The sequence below is a fragment of the Bubalus kerabau genome, chromosome 10 (assembly GCF_029407905.1).
Source record: "Bubalus kerabau isolate K-KA32 ecotype Philippines breed swamp buffalo chromosome 10, PCC_UOA_SB_1v2, whole genome shotgun sequence".
NCBI lineage: Eukaryota > Metazoa > Chordata > Mammalia > Artiodactyla > Bovidae > Bubalus > Bubalus kerabau.
In genome coordinates this window covers 55,091,250-55,111,985 of record NC_073633.1, presented here as the reverse complement: position 1 = coordinate 55,111,985, position 20,736 = coordinate 55,091,250, and the positions used below count along the sequence as shown (strand labels likewise).

The 20,736-nt window shown below is 41.0% G+C and overlaps 1 long non-coding RNA gene across 23 annotated transcripts in view; it reads right to left on the bottom strand.

The window, feature by feature from the left end:
* The window catches only part of LOC129621379 (uncharacterized), a 454,544-nt gene that overhangs the window by 147,051 nt on the left and 286,757 nt on the right, over nucleotides 1-20,736 (bottom strand). The window contains exon 10 of one of the 23 annotated variants that reach the window (XR_008699283.1): nucleotides 12,793-13,440. The exons of the other annotated variants lie outside the window; for them this stretch is intronic. This is a non-coding gene — a long non-coding RNA (uncharacterized LOC129621379). Of the gene's footprint in view, nucleotides 1-12,792; nucleotides 13,441-20,736 lie in introns of those variants that run through there. 23 annotated transcript variants of the gene reach the window in all.

Genomic DNA, 20,736 nt, shown 5'->3' with positions numbered 1-20,736 from the left:
TACAATTACACAATTCTATGAGACATCACCAAAGACATCATTCTCCTAAAATCCACCTACCACATCTTCTTCTGGAAAACAACCACTTTGAATTATTTTAGCTGTTTCTCTTGTTATTTACCTCTGTATATTTAAATAAGATGCTTATATTTCCTACTTCTTGAATTTTCCATTGTAGGCATTTTCTTTTTTTTTTTTTTTTTGGCATTTTCTTTTATTTTTAAACTTTACAATATTGTATTGGTTTTGCCAAATATCGAAATGAATCCGCCACAGGTATACATGTGTTCCCCATCCTGAACCCTCCTCCCTCCTCCCTCCCCATACCATCCCTCTGGGTCATCCCAGTGCACCAGCTCTGTTGTAGGCATTTTCTACAGAAGATGAGGATTTAGCTCTTACTTGCTCCCATTCCTTTCCCATACACACACTATCTCTACCACCACAGACATGTACGCAAACCTTGTCCTCAGATCCTCTCAGTGTAATCACAACTCATTTTTGTTTAGATCAGTACTCAGCCTTTGCATTGTGAGGACAATGGCAAGGCTATTCATAGTTGAGCCACGGCTATGTATAGAATACTATCCTTATTTTTCATTCCTTGCACATTTTTTGGTTTTCCCTAAAGCAATGATTTTCTTTTTTGCTTACTTTTTGGTGTATTTCAGCCCAATTTCTCCCTCAGTAGTCTAAATCTGTCTTCTACCGAATCATACACACAGGGGTGTTCCAGCTTTTTCTTTACTTGAACTGACTTCTCTTGGCATTTTCTGACCTGCTCCACAAGACCTGCTTCACACTCTCTTTCTATGATGGCATTTCATCAAACTATTGAAAATGCCTTTGACCTCTCTTCCTGGATCCTGTGTCTTCATGCTCTTACTTTTGTGAAACACGTTATTCAGTGGCCTCCTGGGAAAGCATGCATGGGACATGATGTTTCTGAGCCCCTGAACATCTGAAAATGCCCTTGGTTTACCCTCCTTCATTGATACTTTGGTTATGTATAGAAATCTAGATGGGAAAATATGTTCTCATGAACATGTGAAGATATTGTACCACCATCTTTCAGCTTCTGGTGGTGCCATGAAATCTGATTCTTCACAAGTAACTTTTTTTCCCCCCCTCTTTCTGAAAACTTATAAAACTTTTTTCTTCATCAATATTCTGAAATTTGGTAATGATATGTCACATCTTTGCCATTATTTCCTAGAATTTCTATTATTCAAATGTAAGATCTAATGGGGGAGTTCATAATTTTCTTGCATTTCCTCTCTGATTTTCTCTCCATTTTTCTGCATATCTTTTTTTTCTGTGTTTTTCTTGTTTGCTTTATTTTTACAGACATTTTCTCAACTTCGTTTTCCAATTTTATATTGAGTTTTCATTTATATACCATAATTTTAATTTCCAAGACGTGCTTCTTATTCTCTAATCATTTAAAAAAAGTAACACTCTTCTCCAGGTAAGAATACTGGAGTGGGTTGCCATTTTCTTCTCCAGGCTATCTTCCTGGCCCAGGAATCGAATCCAGGTCTTCTGCATTACAGGCAGATTCTTTACCAACTGAGCTACAAGGGAAGCCCCTTAGTGTCTCTTCAGTTCAGTTCACTTCAGATGTTCTCTTATGCTCAGTATTAGCACTGAATATCTTGTTCAATACCTTTTACTTTCATTTGTCTGTGTCTCCATATTTAAACTGTTTTTCTTGTAAACCAAGTGAAGTTAGGTCTTGGTTTCTTTTTTTTTAATCCAGTCTGATTATCTTGGCTTTTTAATTACAGTCTTTGTTCCATTCAAATGCAATGTAGTTGTGGATATAACTGGATTAAGTCTACCACTATGTTAGCATTTTCCTTTTGTCTCCATTTTTGTTCTTGCCCTCTTTATTCACCTTTCTATTGGGTGAACTGTGATTATTTTAGCACAAAATTGTATCTTTTATCTTATTTTGATATATCTTTCCTTTTTTTCAGGGATTGCTCTTTCACTTTTCACTTTCATGCATTGGAGAAGGAAATGGCAACCCACTCCGGTGTTCTTGCCTGGAGAATCCCAGGGATGGCGGAGCCTGGTGGGCTGCTGTCTATGGGGTCACACAGAGTCGGACACGACTGAAGTGACTTAGCAGCAGCAGCAGCTCTAGAAATTAAAATATGTGTAATTAACCTGTACAGTTACCTTTAAATAAAATACTGAGCAGTACTGCCCATATAACAGTTCCATTTTTCCTCTCTTTTGCTCTTTGTGCTCTTATGTTTTTGACATATACTATAAACTCTTATTACACTGTTATTAAATAAATTGAATTTATATACAATAACAAAGGTATTTCACATTACCCACATACGTATTCTTTCTGATGCTCTTCATTTCTTCCTGAAAAATTGGTCTGATATTGTTTCTCTTCAACATGAATATCCTCTTACAACATTTCTTTTAGTGAAGGTCTGTTGGAGATAAATTTTCATCTTTTGTCTGTTTGAAATGTCCTATTTTGCATTAATTTCTGAAGAGTATTTTCACTGGTATACAAATTTTATACTTAAAAAAAATAATTCTATGTCTTTTTCCTCCAACATTTTAAAGGTGCTTTTTCATTTTCCTGGCCCCCATCTATGAAGTCGCCTGTAATTTGTATAGTTGGTTCCCTGTAAATAATGCATCTATTTTTGTGTGTGTTACTGCTTTTAAGATCTTTTCTTTACCTTTGGTTTCCACAAGAATTTGACTTTGTTACCCCTATATTTAGATTTTGTTGTATTTATCCTTCTTGGCCTTCTCTGAATTTTTTATATCTGTGACTTGAAGTCTTCCATCAATTTTGAAAGAGTCTCTACAACTGCCTATTTATATTTCTTCTGGCCCATTCTCTTTCTCCTCCTGAGACATCAATTAAATGTCTGTTAGACAATCTGATATTGTCCCATAGATCTTGGGACCTCTGTTTCATTTTTTTTTTCCACTTTTTTCATTTTACATTTGAATTTGGATAACTTCTAGTCATCTGCTGTGTCCCTTTGCTGTTAAAATACTGAATAAATTAATTTGTGATATCCTTTTTTCATTTGCAAGATTTTCATTTGACTCTTTTTTATAGTTTCAAGCTCTCTATTGATCCTCTCCATCTATTCAGGAGATGTTGTTCACCTTTCCCTCTAGATCCCGTAATATATTTTTCCTGCTCATTTTAAAGTCTCTGTCTGAAAACTCCAACATCTGGGACATCTCTGGGTTTGCTTCTATTGATTTCACTTAACCATAATTCATACTTTCTTGCTTCTTCTCATATCTCTTCAAGTTTGATTTTATGCCAGTAATTGTGTGTTAGAGAACAGTAGATAATAACTTATTAATATTTACCTCCAGGCAAGGGTACATCTCTTTTTGTGCCAGTCCATCAGTGTGGGAGGCTGAGTCAGTTTAATCTGTAGTTGGACCTTGCTGCAGCTTTAGCAAGATTCACTCACCTTGGCTCCAAGTTTTAAGGGAGAGATTAACACTTTCTCTCCAGTAGGGTTTGGGATCTGAGCACTGGAGAGACTCTGAAGATGTTTATGTGCTATACTGCCCAGCCACCCATGTGCTGGAAATAGAAGATCCATGTCTGGTTAAAGCCAGACTGCCAAACTTTTGAAGTGCAGGGCAGTTCTTTTCACTCCTCAAGAGATTCTTCTCTGTCTTTCTATGTTCACAGGACCTGCAGAGCCTCTGCAGTGCCCTCAGAAAGTCCCAGAGTGCCTTGGATGAGTATCTTTCAGCTCTCCTGCCCTGCCCAAAGCTATGAAGATTTCAAATGGTGTGCAAAAAAATTTGATACATTGATCACTGTTCTGCTTTTCAGTCTCTCAAATTTTGCTGCAATCATCTCCTTTCACACACTCATTGTCCTTGTAGGTTATTCTTTAAAATATGCATTTTAATATCACTTTAAAGGGATTTCTGGAGGGAGCACATTAAACATATGTTCAATTCATTCTCTTAAATTGAACATCTTTCTATTTGCTTTCTGGGTTTTTTGTTGTTGTTCTTAATGTTACTGTTAAGACTTTGCATGTTTGTTTATAATTTATATTACACCAAAGGGCAGTCCAATTTCTTTAATTCTTATCAATTCAATTCTACAGAAATAAACCCAAGCTTGTAAAGTAGTTCAGTCAGCATTAACTGAACTTCTGTAGCTATTTAAAGGGGTTTAGTTACCAAGGTGCTCATTGTCAGCAGAATGTCCAGTTGATTGGAGGGATGTATACCTATAGGTAAATCATTTCCTCAGGCAACAAATTTGTATCTCCCACCTTCCCCTGACGCTACCTTAAAAACACAGAAGAACTAAACATGTGCATCACCAACTGTTTCTGCAGAAAAACAAAAAACAGACCAGTTCCCTTCCTAAGCAAATGGCGAGCTCTAAATGTTTACCAGAGCCCACATTAGGTTCATTCACCACTAATATTAGAGTCAAAGGCTAGCAAAACACCATGGTGGGTTAGGAAGAATGCCACTGAGGAGGCTTATTTTTGACTTCTCAGCCTCTGATACCATAATTTCTAGGGACATGAGACTCCTTTCTGTCAGCTAAGTAACAAAGCAGTCAATGTCCAGCGACCTTTGTACTAACGAAAGTGAAAGTGAAGTCGCTCAGTCGTGTCCAACTCTGCGACCCCGTGGAGTGTAGCCTACCAGGCTCCTCCGTCCATGGGATTCTCCAGGCAAGAATACTGGAGTGGGTTGCCATTTCCTTCTCCAGGGGATCTTCCCGACCCAGGGATTGAACCTGGGTCTCCCACATTGCAGGCAGACGCTTTAACCTCTGAGCCACCAGGGAAGCCTATTATTGTACTAATAGTAATCAACATTATTTCTCCTCCCACCCCCCACTCCCCCACTCCCCCAAAATCCTCTCAAACTTGGCAGCCTGGATTTAGACAACAGGAGCTCCTGGGTCACTTGACAGTATGATCTGTGTGACAATCAACTTTTCCTCCCTTAGATGCTCCATCCTCCATCTCCATGTTAGCCCTGGATTTAACCTAACCCTCTATCCATCTGAAATTACTGAAACCTTGGAAGGGAGAGTGACAGACCAAGAGAACCAAAGTTCAAGTTGTTAACGGAGATGTGCTTGGCTGGCTGACTTTCCAGATGAAGTTTGGTTCCACTTTGAAAGTCAAGGCTGTCATAAAAACGCCACAGAAACTGAAGATTTAGCTTATATCATAGAAACTCTTCTTCAAATTTAGAATTTGGCCATGAGCAGCTTTAAAAAGTAAAATAGGCCAGGGCACATCAAAGAGGTCACCCATGACTATTTCCCCCCTCAGTAAGGTATTTTAACTCAGACTCCATCCCACATTCAGTCAAGCCCCCAAAAGAGGTGACCTGTGTCTTCCTGTATCAAGTACAGCATTTTCAATGTCTCCTTTATCTCAGCTTCACTTCAGTGGGAGCCTTCAATTACATTTTCCATTTTCTCATCCCCAGCTCTGTGGGAAGTTTGGTTGCAACAAACTATCTCAAGGCCAGTTCCCTCAAAATGTGCCTCACAAACCATGGCTTCCAGAAAAACACCCTGATGTACTTTCTGAAGTCTTCTGATCAATTATTCTACACCAAAGTAGCAACAGATGCTGAAAGACTCACTATTCCCCTTTCCAGAGAATGAATACTGCACCTTTTGCTACAATTTGAAGCCTCAATCAGTGGCTGCCCTTGATCCCGTGCAAGCCTTTTTGTGACCTCTCATATCTCATGGTCATCTTCTTGGCCCAAACAATTTCAGCTGGTCCTCTGACTCTTCTACTCAACACAGAAACGTAGGGATGCATCCTGCTGCCAACGGAGGCAGGAAAAGAGAAACACAGGCGATTTTTTTTCAGGTTTCATGAGATTCTTTGAAGGTTTCTCATGAGGTAACAGTCAAGGTGTATAATCACCTGATGGTGTAGTTAGGGCTGGAAGACCTGACACTAAGAAGGCACACTCAACATTGTGGCTTGGTGCTGGCGTTGGCAGGAGGCCTGCATTCTTTGCTAGGTCAGGGGTCCCCAACCTTTTTGGCACCAGGAACCAGTTTCGTTGAAGACATTCTTTCCAGAGACTGAGAGGGGGGATGGTTTGGGGATGATTCAAGTGCATTGCATTTATTGTATTAATGATAATGTGTATTTGCAGGTGATGTGGTGCGCCACCACTTCAGCTCCACCTCAGATCACCAGGCACTAGATTCTCATAGGGAGTGCACAGCCTAGATCCCTTGCATGCACAGTTGACAGTAGAGTTTCCCTTCCTATGAGAACATAATGCTGCTGCTGATCTGACAGGAGGCGGAGCTCAGGTGGTAATGTCAACGATAGGAAGCGGCTATAAATACAGATGAAGCTTGCTCACCTGCCACTCACCTCCTGTACAGCCCAGTTCCTACCAGGTCATCTGGTCTGTGGCCCCAGGTGAGGGGTACCTGTGCTAGGTGAACTTCTTCTGTGGTTGCTCGAGTGCCTTCAATAATGTGGCAGTTGGCTTCTCCCAGAGAGCGTGATTCAAGAAGCAATTTCTGAAGCTGAAATACTATATATACTTTGACTCAGAAGTTATACTCTGTATATACAACTGGTTACACTGGACAGCCCTATCTAATGTCGGGGGTGGGGGATTACATCAGAGTGTGAATACCAGGAGAAGATGACTGGGGCCATCTTACAGGCTGCCTGCCACAAATATCAGAGAAGGCAATGGCACCCCACTCCAGTACTCTTGCCTGGAGAATCCCATGGACAGAGGAGCCTGGTAGGCTGTAGTCCATGGGGTGGCGAAGAGTCGGACACGACTGAGTGACTTCACTTTCACTTTTCACTTTCATGCATTGGAGAAGGAAATGGCAATCTACTCCAGTGTTCTTGCCTGGAGAATCCCAGGGATGGCGGGGCCTGGTGGGCTGCCGTCTATGGGGTTGCACAGAGTCAGACACAACTGAAGTGACTTAGCAGCAGCAGCAGCCACAAATATATTGATATGTACCAAAAATTATGTGTGGTGTTGATAACTAGTATTTTTTTTCATTTACTAGTTCATCATCATTGTTCCATATCAGTACCGTTTTATATCATCATTTTTAGTGGCTGCATAATATTCTATCATATGGATATACTAAAATTTAATTAAATGTATAATTTTGAACACTTAATCATTTCTGATATTTGCTTATCACATAATCAGTAACGTGACAAGCATCTCCCTTGATTTATTCACAGACTACCTTCAAAGTAAATGTAAAGATAGGAGACAATGATACCCAAGATAATTTATTCTCCCATAAATCAGCCCATAAAAATGATGGATATAAGTCCCAGACACTTGGACTCTGTAATTGCCATTTTATAAAAGGTCAAAGTGGAACTTAAAAAAAATCAGCTTCTGTTAGAGGTTTAAAATTAATTTTGAAATGTTAACAAGAGCTTAAGGCAGACTTATCTAATCATGCAAAGGCCTCTGTTTTCAGTTTTGGGGTGACAATTAATGAACAGCTTTCTGGTAACTATTTACCTGGAGATCTTGTGACGTCTAATTTGAAGCTTTTAAATTATTATTACAAATGTACATCTAAGAGGTAGGTTTTCCCAATGGTTTGGCTGTTTGCTGTGACATTCTAATCCTTACGTACTGATTGAGAATCTCCAGATACAGAAATCAGTGTTCAAAGAAACACTCCTTAGGGCTACTGTCAGCTTCCTGTCTCACTGATCAGATGGTAGAGCAGTAAGAACATTTGATTTAGATAAACTTTGAATTTATTATAGATCTGATGAACTTATTTTCTGTCTATTCAAACAAGTGTACGTAAGATCTCAAAAGTTCAATCATCAAACACATTCTCAAAGAGACTGCTGTCAGGTGAACTCAGACAAGAAGAACTCAAGTCTCTATCACTCTGTCGCCATATTTACTCACATATTTAACTCTTGCCAAGGGGATTTGGGTCAATTTAAGAAACTGTAAACAGATATTGATATATCATAACAGAAGCTATTACTCACACTCTAAGTAAACCACTGATTCTATTTCACTCACAATTTTGCAGTGGCATCATTCCATGGAGAAAATTAGATTTTTACATATCAGAGCAAATCACAAAGCCCAAATGTCAACTTAATACATCAGGCAATTTCTTGTAGTGTTTATTTTGGGGGGAGTGTTCTACACATATTTACTTAGAAAGCGGCACTGGTCCTCCAAAATAAATAAGGGCTATAATTCTTGCCAAAAAACCCACAGTTCCAGAGAGCCACTCATCAATTTCTAGCAGCATTAATGAGGAAAGGCGCTGAGATAGTCATTCATACTGTCTTTATGATAAGAGTAACCTACAGGGCAAATCAAGATTAAGGACAAGGGCAAGACAAATGGCTTGGAGGACTCTCTCTCTCTCTTTTTTTTAATCAATCATTTGAAATCTGCATTTACTACCTAAAGTCCCTGTGGAGCATTAGAACCTGGAGGGAAGAGTGAGAACTGGTACTAAAGACATCGCTGAAGTATTTTTTTGGGGTGAGTGTAGCCTCTTAACAGGTACAGGAAGATCTTACGTTCCCAGACACTGGGAAGATTCTCTCTGAGCTGGAGAGTTCTTTGCTGTGGGGACTGTTCAGTGCACTGAAGGATGTTTAGCAGCATTCCAGGCACTGTCTTGACAGTTGTGACAACCAAAAACGTCTCCAGGAATTGGCAAAGTTCCATGGAGAGGAAATTGCCTCTAGTTGAGAAGCTCTGATTTGACAAAAGGATAATCTTCTCTCTTAAAAATACAAGTCACTCTTTTTTAAAATTGAAGTATAGTCTATTTACAATATTGTGTTAATTCCTGCTGTACAGTAAAGTGAATCTGTTATACGTACACACATTCCTTTTTATACTCTTTTCCATTATGGTTTATCACAGGATATTCACTATGCAGCAGGACCTTGTTGTTTATCTATCCCTTAGATAATAGCTTGTATCTGCTGATCCTAAACTCCTAAACCATCCCTCCTCCACTCCCCGCCCCCTTGGCAACCACAAGTCTGTTCTTTGTGTCTGTGGATCTGTTTCAGTTTCATAGACAAGTTCATTTGTGTCATACTTTATATCCACATATAAGTGATATTTTATGGTATTTGTCTTTCTCTGTCTGACTTACTTCATTTAGTGATCATCTCTTGGTCCATCCATGTTGCTGCAGATATTTCACTCTTGATGTCTTTAGTTCAGTTCAGTTCAGTTGCTCAGTTGTGTCCAACTCTTTGAAACCCCATGGACTATGGCATGCCAGGCTTTCCTGTTCATCACCAACTCCCAGAGCTTGCTCACACTCATGTTCATCAAGGCAGTAATCCATCCAACCATCTCATCCTCTGTCGTCCCGTTCTTTTCCTGACTTCAATCTTACCCAGCATCAGGGTCTTTTCCAATGAGTCAGTTCTTCGCATCAGGTGGCCAAAGTATTAGAGCTTCAGATCAGTCCTTCCAATGAATATTCAGGACTGATTTCCTTTAGGATTGACTGGTTTGATCTCCTTACAGTCCAAGGGACTCTCAAGAGTCTTCTCCAACACCACAGTTCAAGACCATCAATTCCTCGGTGCTCAGCTTTCTTTATGGTCCAGCTCTCACATACATACGTGACTACTGGAAAATCCATAGCTTTGACTAGACGGACCTTTGTTGGCAAAGTAATGTCTGTGCTTTTTAATATGCTGTCTAGGGTTATCATATTTTTTCTTCCAAGGAGCAAGTGTTTTTTAATTTCCTGTCTGCAGTCACCATCTGCAGTGATTTTGGAGCCCCCAAAATAAAATCTGTCACTGTTTCCATTGTTTCCCCATCTATTTGCCACCCCATGGACTGTAGCCTGCCAGGCTCCTGGTCCATGGGATTTCCCCAGGCAAGAATACTGGAGTGGATTGTCATTTCCTTCTCCAGGGAATCTTCCTGACCCAGGGATGGAACTCACATCTCCTACATCAGCAGGCAGATTCTTTACTGCTGAGCCACCAGGGAAGTGTTTTAATGTCTTCACCATATATTATATCTTTTGACAGGTTTCAAGGTGGGGTACACCTCCAAGTCAGAAAACATGGCAAGGACCTATCTGAGGAGTCTGGATCTCCATGGTAGAATTTTCCCAGGATGTGTGGTTTCCATTTGCTGCTACCAAGTTCCACAGGTAGTTGATTTAAAATGGCCAGCTCATGGGATTGTGCTTAGGCAAGGTGGATTCATTTGAGTGCTGCTGCTGCTAAGTCGCTTCAGTCATGTCCGACTCTGTGCGACCACATAGACGGCAGCCCACCAGGCTCCCACGTCTCTGGGATTCTCCAGGCAAAAGCAGTGGAGTGGGTTGCCGTTTCCTTCTCCAATGCATGAAAGTGAAAAGTGAAAATGAAGCCGCTCAGTCATGTCCGACTCTTAGCGACCCCATAGACTGCATCCTACCAGGCTCCTCCGCCCATGGGATTTTCCAGGCAAGAGTACTAGAGTGGGCTGCCATTGCCTTCTCCCTCATTTGGATGGGTCCCTCTCAGTTAGCTACATGTTATGTGGTTCCACACCTTTGCTCATTTCTCTTATAATTTGAGGCTTCATTTTAAAAAGGTACATTTCAAAATGATAAGGGGAAAAAACTTCTCTTCCCAGCATGCAAGAAATGGCATTTACAAAGAATATTTACAAAGTCTAACAAAAGTTAGACTCTTCCAGGGTGCCACTGGACATGACCATGGGCAAGAGAACTTAAAACAATGTTAGCAAGACCAAATATCAGTTTTCCTCTTACATAACAGAAAACACTACAAGGGAGACCAAAAGGCTTATTAAATTTTCCTCCTTGTGATATAGATTTCTTCCTTATCTGATCAAACTGTTTTCTCCCCCTTTCCTACTTACAAGCACAGAAATGATTCCTAACAAACTGGAAAAAAACTGGCACTAAGTCTTTTAAATGTACCATTCAGCCTTTTAGTTTCTGTTGACCTAGTAGGCGGGCCCAATTTCTAACACTTCATAATCCACTTACTGTGCATTTGACCCAACTGAGATAAAAATGTTCAAGTAGGAAGTGAATTTAACTGCATTTAACTTGGAATCCTTGCATCCCCTTGCTGATGCCACAATGTGTTCTTGCCTTTTCTTCACTCCGGATACCCAAGAGCTCCCACTGACAGCCCGGTTGTCTGAGAAGCTCCATTTGTGCTACTGTGGCAGTTTATCCAAGATACCACCTCCTCACAAACCAGACAGCAGAGGGGCAGACAGCCTGAACACATAAGGCTCCCCCTCGCCACAAGCACAGCCCTTCGAAACTGACTGCTAGCCATGCAAGTTGCCGTTGGGTCACCTACCGTACCAGGGGAGGGCTGATCTCCTTCCACCTGATCGAGAAACCCTCATCCAGCCCCTGGCTTCTTCCACCCTTCTGCCACATTCCTACTAGCCAGGGGGGAAAAAAGAACTTCCTTACAGACTTTGTCTTCTGACCTCGCCAGATAGTAGATAAATAAGTAACAACAGAGAGGAAAAACATACTTGTTTTTGCTTAATGATACACTGATAGTGTGTGCTCTTGTCAAAGGAAACAGACAAACCTCAAGAGCAGACAAGAACTCACAGCACAGTGGGAGGAAGGTCTGGAGTGAGGAGCTCCTGCTCTGAGCCTTGGGTTTTCAGTGCACAGAAGACGGGAAGCAGTTAGGAGGGTTTTGAGAGCTCTGGAGACGTCAGGGAAACTCAAGGCATTATGCCAAAACAAAAGATTTCTATCCTCTAGGGATGACACTGTTTGATATTTCCTAGTGAAGTGACCACCTGTAAACAAAACTCAAATGTGAAAGAGTTTTGCTTGAAGGTAATGACTTCATAATGCCAACTAGATGGACCTTTTTAGATAGAAGAAATTATGAGCCACCTTTTCAGAAATTTCTGCTTGGTGAAATTTTTCTGACTGGTGCCAGGAAAAGATATGTCTGCTGATGAATCTAAACAAATTCTTTGGTCAGAAAAAGAAAACTGCATGAAAGTATGCATTTCCTCTTTTGCTTGAGCTGCCAGGAAACATGAAGCCCAAATCAGTATCCGTCTGTTTCATGTCCTTATCCCAGATGCTGGGACTGAGCGTAAAGCTGCTGTGAGTGCTTCTGAGAAACCATCTCTGTTCAGATATTGATTTTAAGAATGAGACTGGTAAAATCCTAAAATAATATTGGAGAAATTTAACCTCAATAGTAACGAGTAACTTTGACTTCCCTCTCAGATTTCACGTAGGTACAGAGAAGTTCTATAATAGTGATAAACGACTATTACTGATTCACCTGGGCACGTGACTCCTATTTTGGCAATATTTTGCCATTCTAGTTCAAGTTATCGAACATGTATATTTCTATTCCTCTCTTCTTTCTCTTCCTTGCTTTTTCAGTAAATAGAGTATGTGTTCTGTGCCCACAAAGTGCTGCCCACTAGGGATACAGGGGTGATAAAAATGCACTGAGGGTCTTACGTGATGAATCGAGAGCTTAGCTGGGTGAGGGACAATAATCAAGTCATCTCACAAGCCAAACAGGAAAAGTTCAATGCTACCACATTCTACAAGTAATAGATACATGACACTATCAGAATACGTAATTGAAGATTTGTCATAAAGAGAGCAATCAAGGAAGTGAGGAAGTGATGACTGAGCTGTGTGAAAAGGAAGAGTAGAAATTTGCTGACAATGAAAAGAGAGAGATAGTATTCACAGAGCGCAAAATAATTCCACATATATTACTATATTTAAACTTCGCATATTTGTATTGAGCTTCAACTACATGCCAGAGAAGCCTTTGGGTCTCCCTTTGAAAGAGAAAGACTGGTAGCCCCAAGGGTAAAGTGCCTGACGGAAAATCATAACTTGTAATTAGTTAGGGTTTCAATTTTTACATTTTTACAAATGTCTTGGTGGCATTATAACCAACACTATACATAATATCACATAAATATGAACAAAACAACCTTTTAGACATTCATTTCTTTCTTCCTTTTTGGAAGGTGGGGTTGCAGTTTGGAGCAATGTTGATTCGTTTATATTATAGTCTCAGGATGACTGACGGTTAGTACTAGAAGAATACTTCCAACCTCATCATCTTACACATGGGGAATCCTAAACACTACATTTTAAATATGTTACAATTCAGAGTCGTCACTAAGTCAGCCCTCTGTCCCACTTTGACTTCTTTTTGCACACATCATGGATCAAATTTCAAAGATCACCCACTGCAAACCTTAGGCTAAAATTCCACAATATGGTTCACTGGACTAGTGGAACTTCTCTTCACAAAACCAGCATCGTAGAGGAACCTGGCCACGCCACGTGGTGACAAGGTTCTGTGTCAGAGCATCCATGGCTCCTCCTTTGGGATAAATGGGAATCAGGACCTGCAAGGCAGATAGACCATGTTTTTTTTCTAATGTAATCCCAACACCTCTCTCCCAAGAGAGAAATGCATGCCAGGGTCAAAGAATTCAGAGACAAGCTGGGTTTTTCTGACTGCAGATGATGGCTGCCCTGATCACACCACCTTGATCTACACTTGGCTACACGTGACCTGTGGGTTATGGCCTGTTCTCCTCTCAGCCCCTTTTGGAAGGCACCTGCATCTCCACAGCTTACCAATCTGAGTCTGAACTTCAATCATGCGATGTTAAGGAGGAATCACTTATATTTGAGGCATATTTTTTAGGTCCCTGAACTTTAAATTTATCTTCTTGAGACTGGGCCTCCGGAGCAGTTATGTAAAAACATAAAAGATAGTGAGGAAAGGATCTAATCACTGGCAAGTGAGATTGTTAACATCAGTCTCAGAGTCAATGCCTAGATTCATTCTTGAGTGGTCATTTATGATACAAAATTTTAAAATAATGTATGTGGATTCAAATTCAGGACTAAGTTCAGGACAAAGTGGAGCGCCACTGTTGTTAAATGATGATAGAGTCATTAAATAAGAAAAAAGTAAAACTACTGAGGAATCAATTTCTTAATTTAAAGCCCTTAAGAAATTAGGAAATAAAGAAATTGACTTAGCTAAAACATCAGAGAAATAGTTAACCATTCTCATTTTCTGGTGAAGAAATTGAAGCTTAGAGAAATTAAGTAATATAGTTCCTTGACCTTGAACTTCTTAAATGCAAGGATCGTATCTTCTTTATCTATTTATCCATCAGTAGCCCCAAGCCTCCCACACAGTAGTTTCTCAATAAACATTTCATGATTGACAGAGTAAATGAGCAGAGATGGGATTCAGACACAGATCTATCTAACTCAACTTGAGGTACATGCTGATCATCATGCCATTTTGACAGCTGCAATCATGAGAAAACACTGTTGAAATTCAGCTAGACTACAAATACATTTTTAAAAACTCACTTCAGATTTTCTCAATTGAATTTTGTAAACATTACTGAGCATCACCATGCACTTGGCCACCCATCATGGGAGGCACAAAACACACGGAAAGCACAGTGTTTGGGTTTGGAGATTTTCCACTGTAGCTGACAAAAAAACTCCAAGTGATTCATACTGAGGGAAGTATGTAAAGGAAGTGCATCAGCACGTGCAAGGCAGCTGAACTACATAAAAGAATGTTGGATTAAGTAAAAGAGAGGAAGAAACTTCTGTGGAGTTAGGGATAAATGTTCAAGGAGGAGGTAGAGTCTTGAAATCAGACCTTCTGGAAGTGTAGGGAGAAGAGAAGGTACTAAAGCTGGAGAAAGATCTGAGTCATGGTGTGTGAGTGGGATAGGGAGGCCCTGGCCTGTGAGGTCGATTCTTTGGTGGGGGGCAGGTAACAATTCTAAATCAGAAAGGGAGAGCACAGGCTTGTTGCCCTGAATCACAGCCTGAGATGCTTGGTTTCAGTCAGACAAACACTTGTGTATTCTCAAGGGAGCATGCAGGAGGCATTCTATAAGAGGACAAATATGGCGGCACAGTAGGCAATTAGGCACACCGTTTTCAGTAACTAAGAGACAAAGGAATATGAAGTTTGGTGTGGTGGCCAAGGGAGAACCCATCAGAGACAAATTTAGTTAGTGCCACTTATATAGGCTAGTATTTTGAGTACCTTTTATTGGCTTAGTCTTAGTAACATGTCTTAGTAACATGAAGACAGTATGATAGCTTGTTATCTCAGAAACATGAGAGAAAATGTGCTTTCCAAGAAATTCAGTCAATCTCCTCTACCTTTAGGGGCTCTTAGGAGTATTACTTGTTTAGCTAGCTCACAGTTCCATAATTATAGAATGTTAGTGCTGGAAGAAACCTTAGCAAGTGAAGTACAATCCCTGTACTTAAAAGAGAAGGTGACCGTGACCCAGAAAGGCTATATGCCCCCAAGGTCACACAGCTAATTAGAAGCCATTACGTTTTATTTCCCTGGACCAGGGTAACAAGTGCTTCATATTCTGCTATAGGCCGAGTTCAGTTTAGTAAAGAACTTTTCCCCTTAAACAGATAGACAAGTCGCTACACAATAATTCTGTTGTCACAGACTTTCTTCCTCCCATGAAGTTTGATCTCAATTTTCCCTTTTATTTAGGACTTGAGGATGACATCTAGTGCATTTCTGTGGACTCAGGACTTAGCATCATGTACGGCACATACCAAGCATGAGTATGTTTTTGTTGAATTGAGCTGAATTTGAATCACTGGTTTTCATTCCCTTGCTCTCGGGGACTTTGATTACAATATTTTGTTAAAATAAAAGAATCATCAGATCATTAAACTGGAAGCAACCAGAGAGATCAGTCCTTTTTCTGTAAGAGATAACACTCTGACTCTTTGTGACCCCATGTTCTATCCAGTCCAGGCCAGAATACTGGAGTGGGTAGCCTTTCCCTTCTCCAGGGGATCTTTCCAACCCAGGGATCAAACCCAGGTCTCCCGCACTGTAGGTGGATTCTTTACCAGTTGAGCCACAAGGGAAACCCAAGAATACTGGAGTGTGTAGCCTATCGCTTCTCCAGTGGATATTCCCGACCCAGGAATCGAACTGGGGTCTCCTGCATTGCAGGCAGATTCTTTACCAACTGAGCTATCAGGGAAGTTCCAGGGCCCCAGAAAGGTAAATGATAAGTCCCAAATATAGCACTCAAGCTGGGTCCCAAACCACCTTTTCCAGATTACATGAATCATTCTTGGGTGAAAAATATTATGGTATTCAACATTTCTATGTGAGGCAGATCCCAGAGTATCAACTCTTTAAGGGGGGTGAGGGGCAAAGTCTTTGGAGCATTTCTGAGCATCCATACAAAACTCAAGGCTAACAAGCATGATGATAAAAATCTTGGATGACCAAATGATTAAGTGACAAATAATCTCTGGGAAAAATTTCCCACTAAGCATGTGTTGAACTTTTTGGAAATATCCTATAAATAGGAAAAAATTGATCCAGAGAAAGGTAATGACATCAAAGCTAGAAAAAGGCAAAACAATTGAGCCACAGACTTAGAGGTGCATATATCCTTGTACAAGTCAATTGCTCTACTCCAGGGGTCCCTAAACCCCCATGCTGAAGTCTAGTCATGTACTAGACTTCATGTCTAGTACTGGCCTGTTAGGATCCAGTCTGCACATAGGAGATGAGTGGCGCGTGAGTGAGTGACGCTTCACCTGTGTTTACAGCAGTTCCCCAATGTTCCCATTACCACCATCCATTCCCCTACTCCCTGCCCACCCTCTGTCCATGGAAAAACTGTCTTCCATGCAACCAGTCCCTCGTGTCTAAAAGGTTGGGGATTGTTGCTTTACTCCAGGCATAAGCCAATAGTAACACCCCTACCCCTGACTCCCTGCCCATCCGTGAGAGCTCCTGACCTAGAAGAACCAAGTGTGAGCATGGGACCATCAGAGGCCAACCCTGACACTGGAACTAGGAAACAACACTCCCCCATGTCCAGAATGTGGTCAGAGCATCCTCAACACCAAGGGCTGGCCATTAATCCTTCCCCAGTGGAAGGTCAAACTGGGGCTGCCCTGCAACGCTCTGCTAATTTCATTCAAGTTCTTGATGGCTGTGGCCCTAAAACTCCCTCCACACTGACAATGTCTGGTGGGAGAGCCATGGGCTCGGGTGGTTCCAGGGGCCAGCTGGTCAATGGCAGAGCAGTCATTGACTGCTGGCCCTTGACCAGGCGGGAGTATTAGTTTGGTAAGGCTGCCATAAGACACTGTGACGGCCTGGGAAGTTTAAATAGACATTTCCCTGCATTTCTGCAGGCTGGAAGTGTAACATCAAGGGGTCAGCAGGTTTGGTTTCTCCTGTGGCCTCTCTCTCCTTAAATTTGCAGCAAGCTACCTTGTCTCTGTGTTTGTGAATGGACGTTTCTCTGTGGGTGTGTGTCCAGTCCCCCACTCCTCCTTTATGGACACTAGTTCTATCAATTAGGGTTCCACCCTATGACCTCATTTCAAGTTGTCTTTTCAAAGAATGTATCTTTAATACAGTCACACTGGGCATTGGGGCTTCAACCTGTGAATTTGGGGGCACATAATCCAGAAGGAAACCAGCCTCACTTCTTTCCAGTCATCAAGGCACCTCTGAAGAATTCTACTTATTCGCCTTGGTATTTTCTCAAAGAGACATTTGCTAGCTAACTGAGAACTTAAGGTAAGTTCTGGATACTGCAACATAGATGAGAAAAAGAGAGACTTCCCTGGTGGTTCAGCGGTTAAGAATCCTCCTGCCAACGTGGGGCACACAGGTTCGATCCCTGGTCTGGGAAGATCCCACAACTATGGACACCTAAAAGGAAGGCAACGAAGCCCATGAGCTTAGTTGAGCCCATGAGCCGCTACTGAGCCCACGAGCCTAGAGCTTGTGCTCCGCAACAAGACAAGCACCTCAATGAGAAGCCTGAGCACTGCAACTAAAGTAGCCCTCACTCGCTGCAACCAGAGAAGGTCCACGTGCAGCAAGACCCAGCACAGCCAAAAATAGATAACAATTTTTTTTTTTTTTTAAAGGAGAAAAAGACAAAGAAGGTCACACTACCGACAGGAGTAAAAAAGTATTTGCGTGACACTGCAAACTGGAAGACAAACACACCTACGCACAGAAGAAGCAGGCTCAGAAGTTTTCCCAACAGAAGAGAGCAAGTTGAGCGGCAAGCTGTTGAGAGCACGCCTTGTCGGCCTGATTTACGCAGGTACAGAGAGAATGGTGGAGGCTGCGGGCCTGCTCAGCCAAACGCCCATGTGTGCATGAAATTAGAATGTCAACATTTGATTCATGCTGCCAAGCTGTGACTGTGAAACAAATTATGTCAGTGGGTGGCAATTGCAATATTAGTCTAAGCAGATAACATTTAACTATAAAGAGGGGCCCCCGTCTTCCAGCCTTCCCTCTATTATTATTTTAATATCGACATTGTTAGACCTAGATGGGATACAATTTTAAGAAAAGGGGAGATGTTTTCTGTGGACGCCTGGGTCCTATGGGAAAGGGCTCATGGCTATTCAAGTGATTTTTGCTCCTAAACCTCTTGTGGGAACTTAGGAGTCAGGTAATGCAATGATGATTTTTCACAAACCACCACCACCCACTCAACTGAGTTCAAAGTGACTGTGTTGTTTGTGGGGTAATCTAAACCACAATTAAATAATCTGTCTCTTATAAAGGAAGCCTTTGATTCCTGGGCAGAAGCTAGGAACTTTATCCTTAAATGCATTTCAGTAAAAAGGAAGTGGCAAGTGCCTTGAAAGCATGCTGGTGAGTAAATTCTTCCAACTTCCTTCTGGGTTTCCATACAAAGTAATTTTGCTAGAGAGAGATCTCAGCAGATGTTTGAGTTGAAGCCTGTTATTTTCTACTCAATTGATTTAAGCTTCTGCATATTTAACATCGATTTTAAATTAATATGTGGTTGGAAATTTGCTGAGGAATTTCATATAAAAAGTAGGGGCTTTGTGCATATTTTCTAAGACTTTCTCCAGGAAGCTGTAGCCTGCATCTTCCACTTGGCCTCCGAGGTAACAATTTTCCCATGAAATGAGGCGCACATCTATCCCCTTTGAGGCCCACTTCTTTAACTAGCAATATGGCAAAACATCAATTTTAAGTTTTATTCCATTACAAACACTGACGTAGTTAAAGTTAATGCTGTGAAAAATCCAACTTGCAGCAGTGGAATGTTTATAGAACCAGCATTCCCTTAGCAGTTGGACCAGGCCAAGATGACCAGCCACAGGATTAACATGCAGAGAGAAGACTGAGAGGTTTTAGGGGCACAGGGGTGCGGGAGGAGCTGGGTATCCCTTGAAGCCTTGTATATTCATTTAAAACATTTTTATTTCTAACAATGAAGGCATTCTCACATTTCCTCATGGTTAACATGAATACGCATGAATAACCATTTCCTGCTATAGTCTCATGTCCCTACTCATATGTATCTGTGTCCTAAGTCTGGGATTGTATTTTTCTTTCTTTCAAGGCAGAGAATAAAGTCTGAGGCCTTTATAGAAGGGCAAATGTTAATTGAATTTGATTCTTTTTTATGTATTTTATTTTTTGGGGGGGGAGATTTTTTAAATCTAATAATGTACTCAGTCACATAAACAGGTTAAAGAATAACCATATAATCTTATCAATAGATACGGGGAGAAAAGCATTTGACAGAATTCAATACTTTAGAATTTGATTTTTTAAAAACAGTTCCTATTTGATGAAAAGCGCTGTTAGTAGGGGGAAAAAAATCTTTAAAATTTACCGAAGAATCTTTTGGCATTATCATTTTATATTATGGTTCTCTTATATCAGACAGAAAGTAATGTCAAAGCAATATAATTAGTAGCTTGACTTTGAAATCACTTGCCTTTTTGAAATATTTCTCAAGACATACTGATGGATCACTCTCCTTTTATAGCTGGATGTAGTATGATATAAACTCACAAAGCTCAAAACATTTCTCAAAATCAGACATTGCAAAGCAGGTAGCTGTAACATTTCTACTATGTCACTGCTACGTGGTTTCGTGAAGGTGGGCACCAAACCCACCCACCTGGTCTTTGCCTACATATAAAATCCTTTGGCTGAAATGCCCCCATTGTCCAAGAGGGCTGTGAAAAAGGTCTTTGAAAAACATCATTGTATGAGGGGGAGGTCTGAGGTAAAATGCTGCTTGACCCACCAGTCCAGTCTATAGCTTCAGCCATGGCTACTGATGCAGAAATGTGTCTTTCCCTTGCCTCTTAAGCAAGAATTTCCACTTTGAAATTTCATTCATTCTGAAAACACGCCTTGATTAGGCCATATTTCCTTTTCATTCAGATGATGTCAGGGCCCACTGTCCACCAAAAGCCCTAATATCTTCACAGCCATATAACATATCTTGCTGTTCATTTCAAAACTATTCACAGACCAAAGAGAATATTTTCTCTTTATGGGGCAACTGCAGGCTTGTGACTTCTGCATCCTCTGAGAACCAAAGAGGCAAGTTGGCATTATCGCCCTGTGGTTAGCTGTCAGATGCATTTAATGCTTTATCAGGAGAAGGAGGGACAGACTGCTTTTAGTAGTCACTTCACGTCAGGAAAGTTGATTTGGGTTCTCCATCATGTATGGAACTAACTGTATTCCTTCAGCCAGAGATGTAAAAATCAGGAGATCAGAGAACAGAATAAACAATATTTTTGATGTACACAGATTATCAACATGAGAGGAATGACCGTCTGGTCAC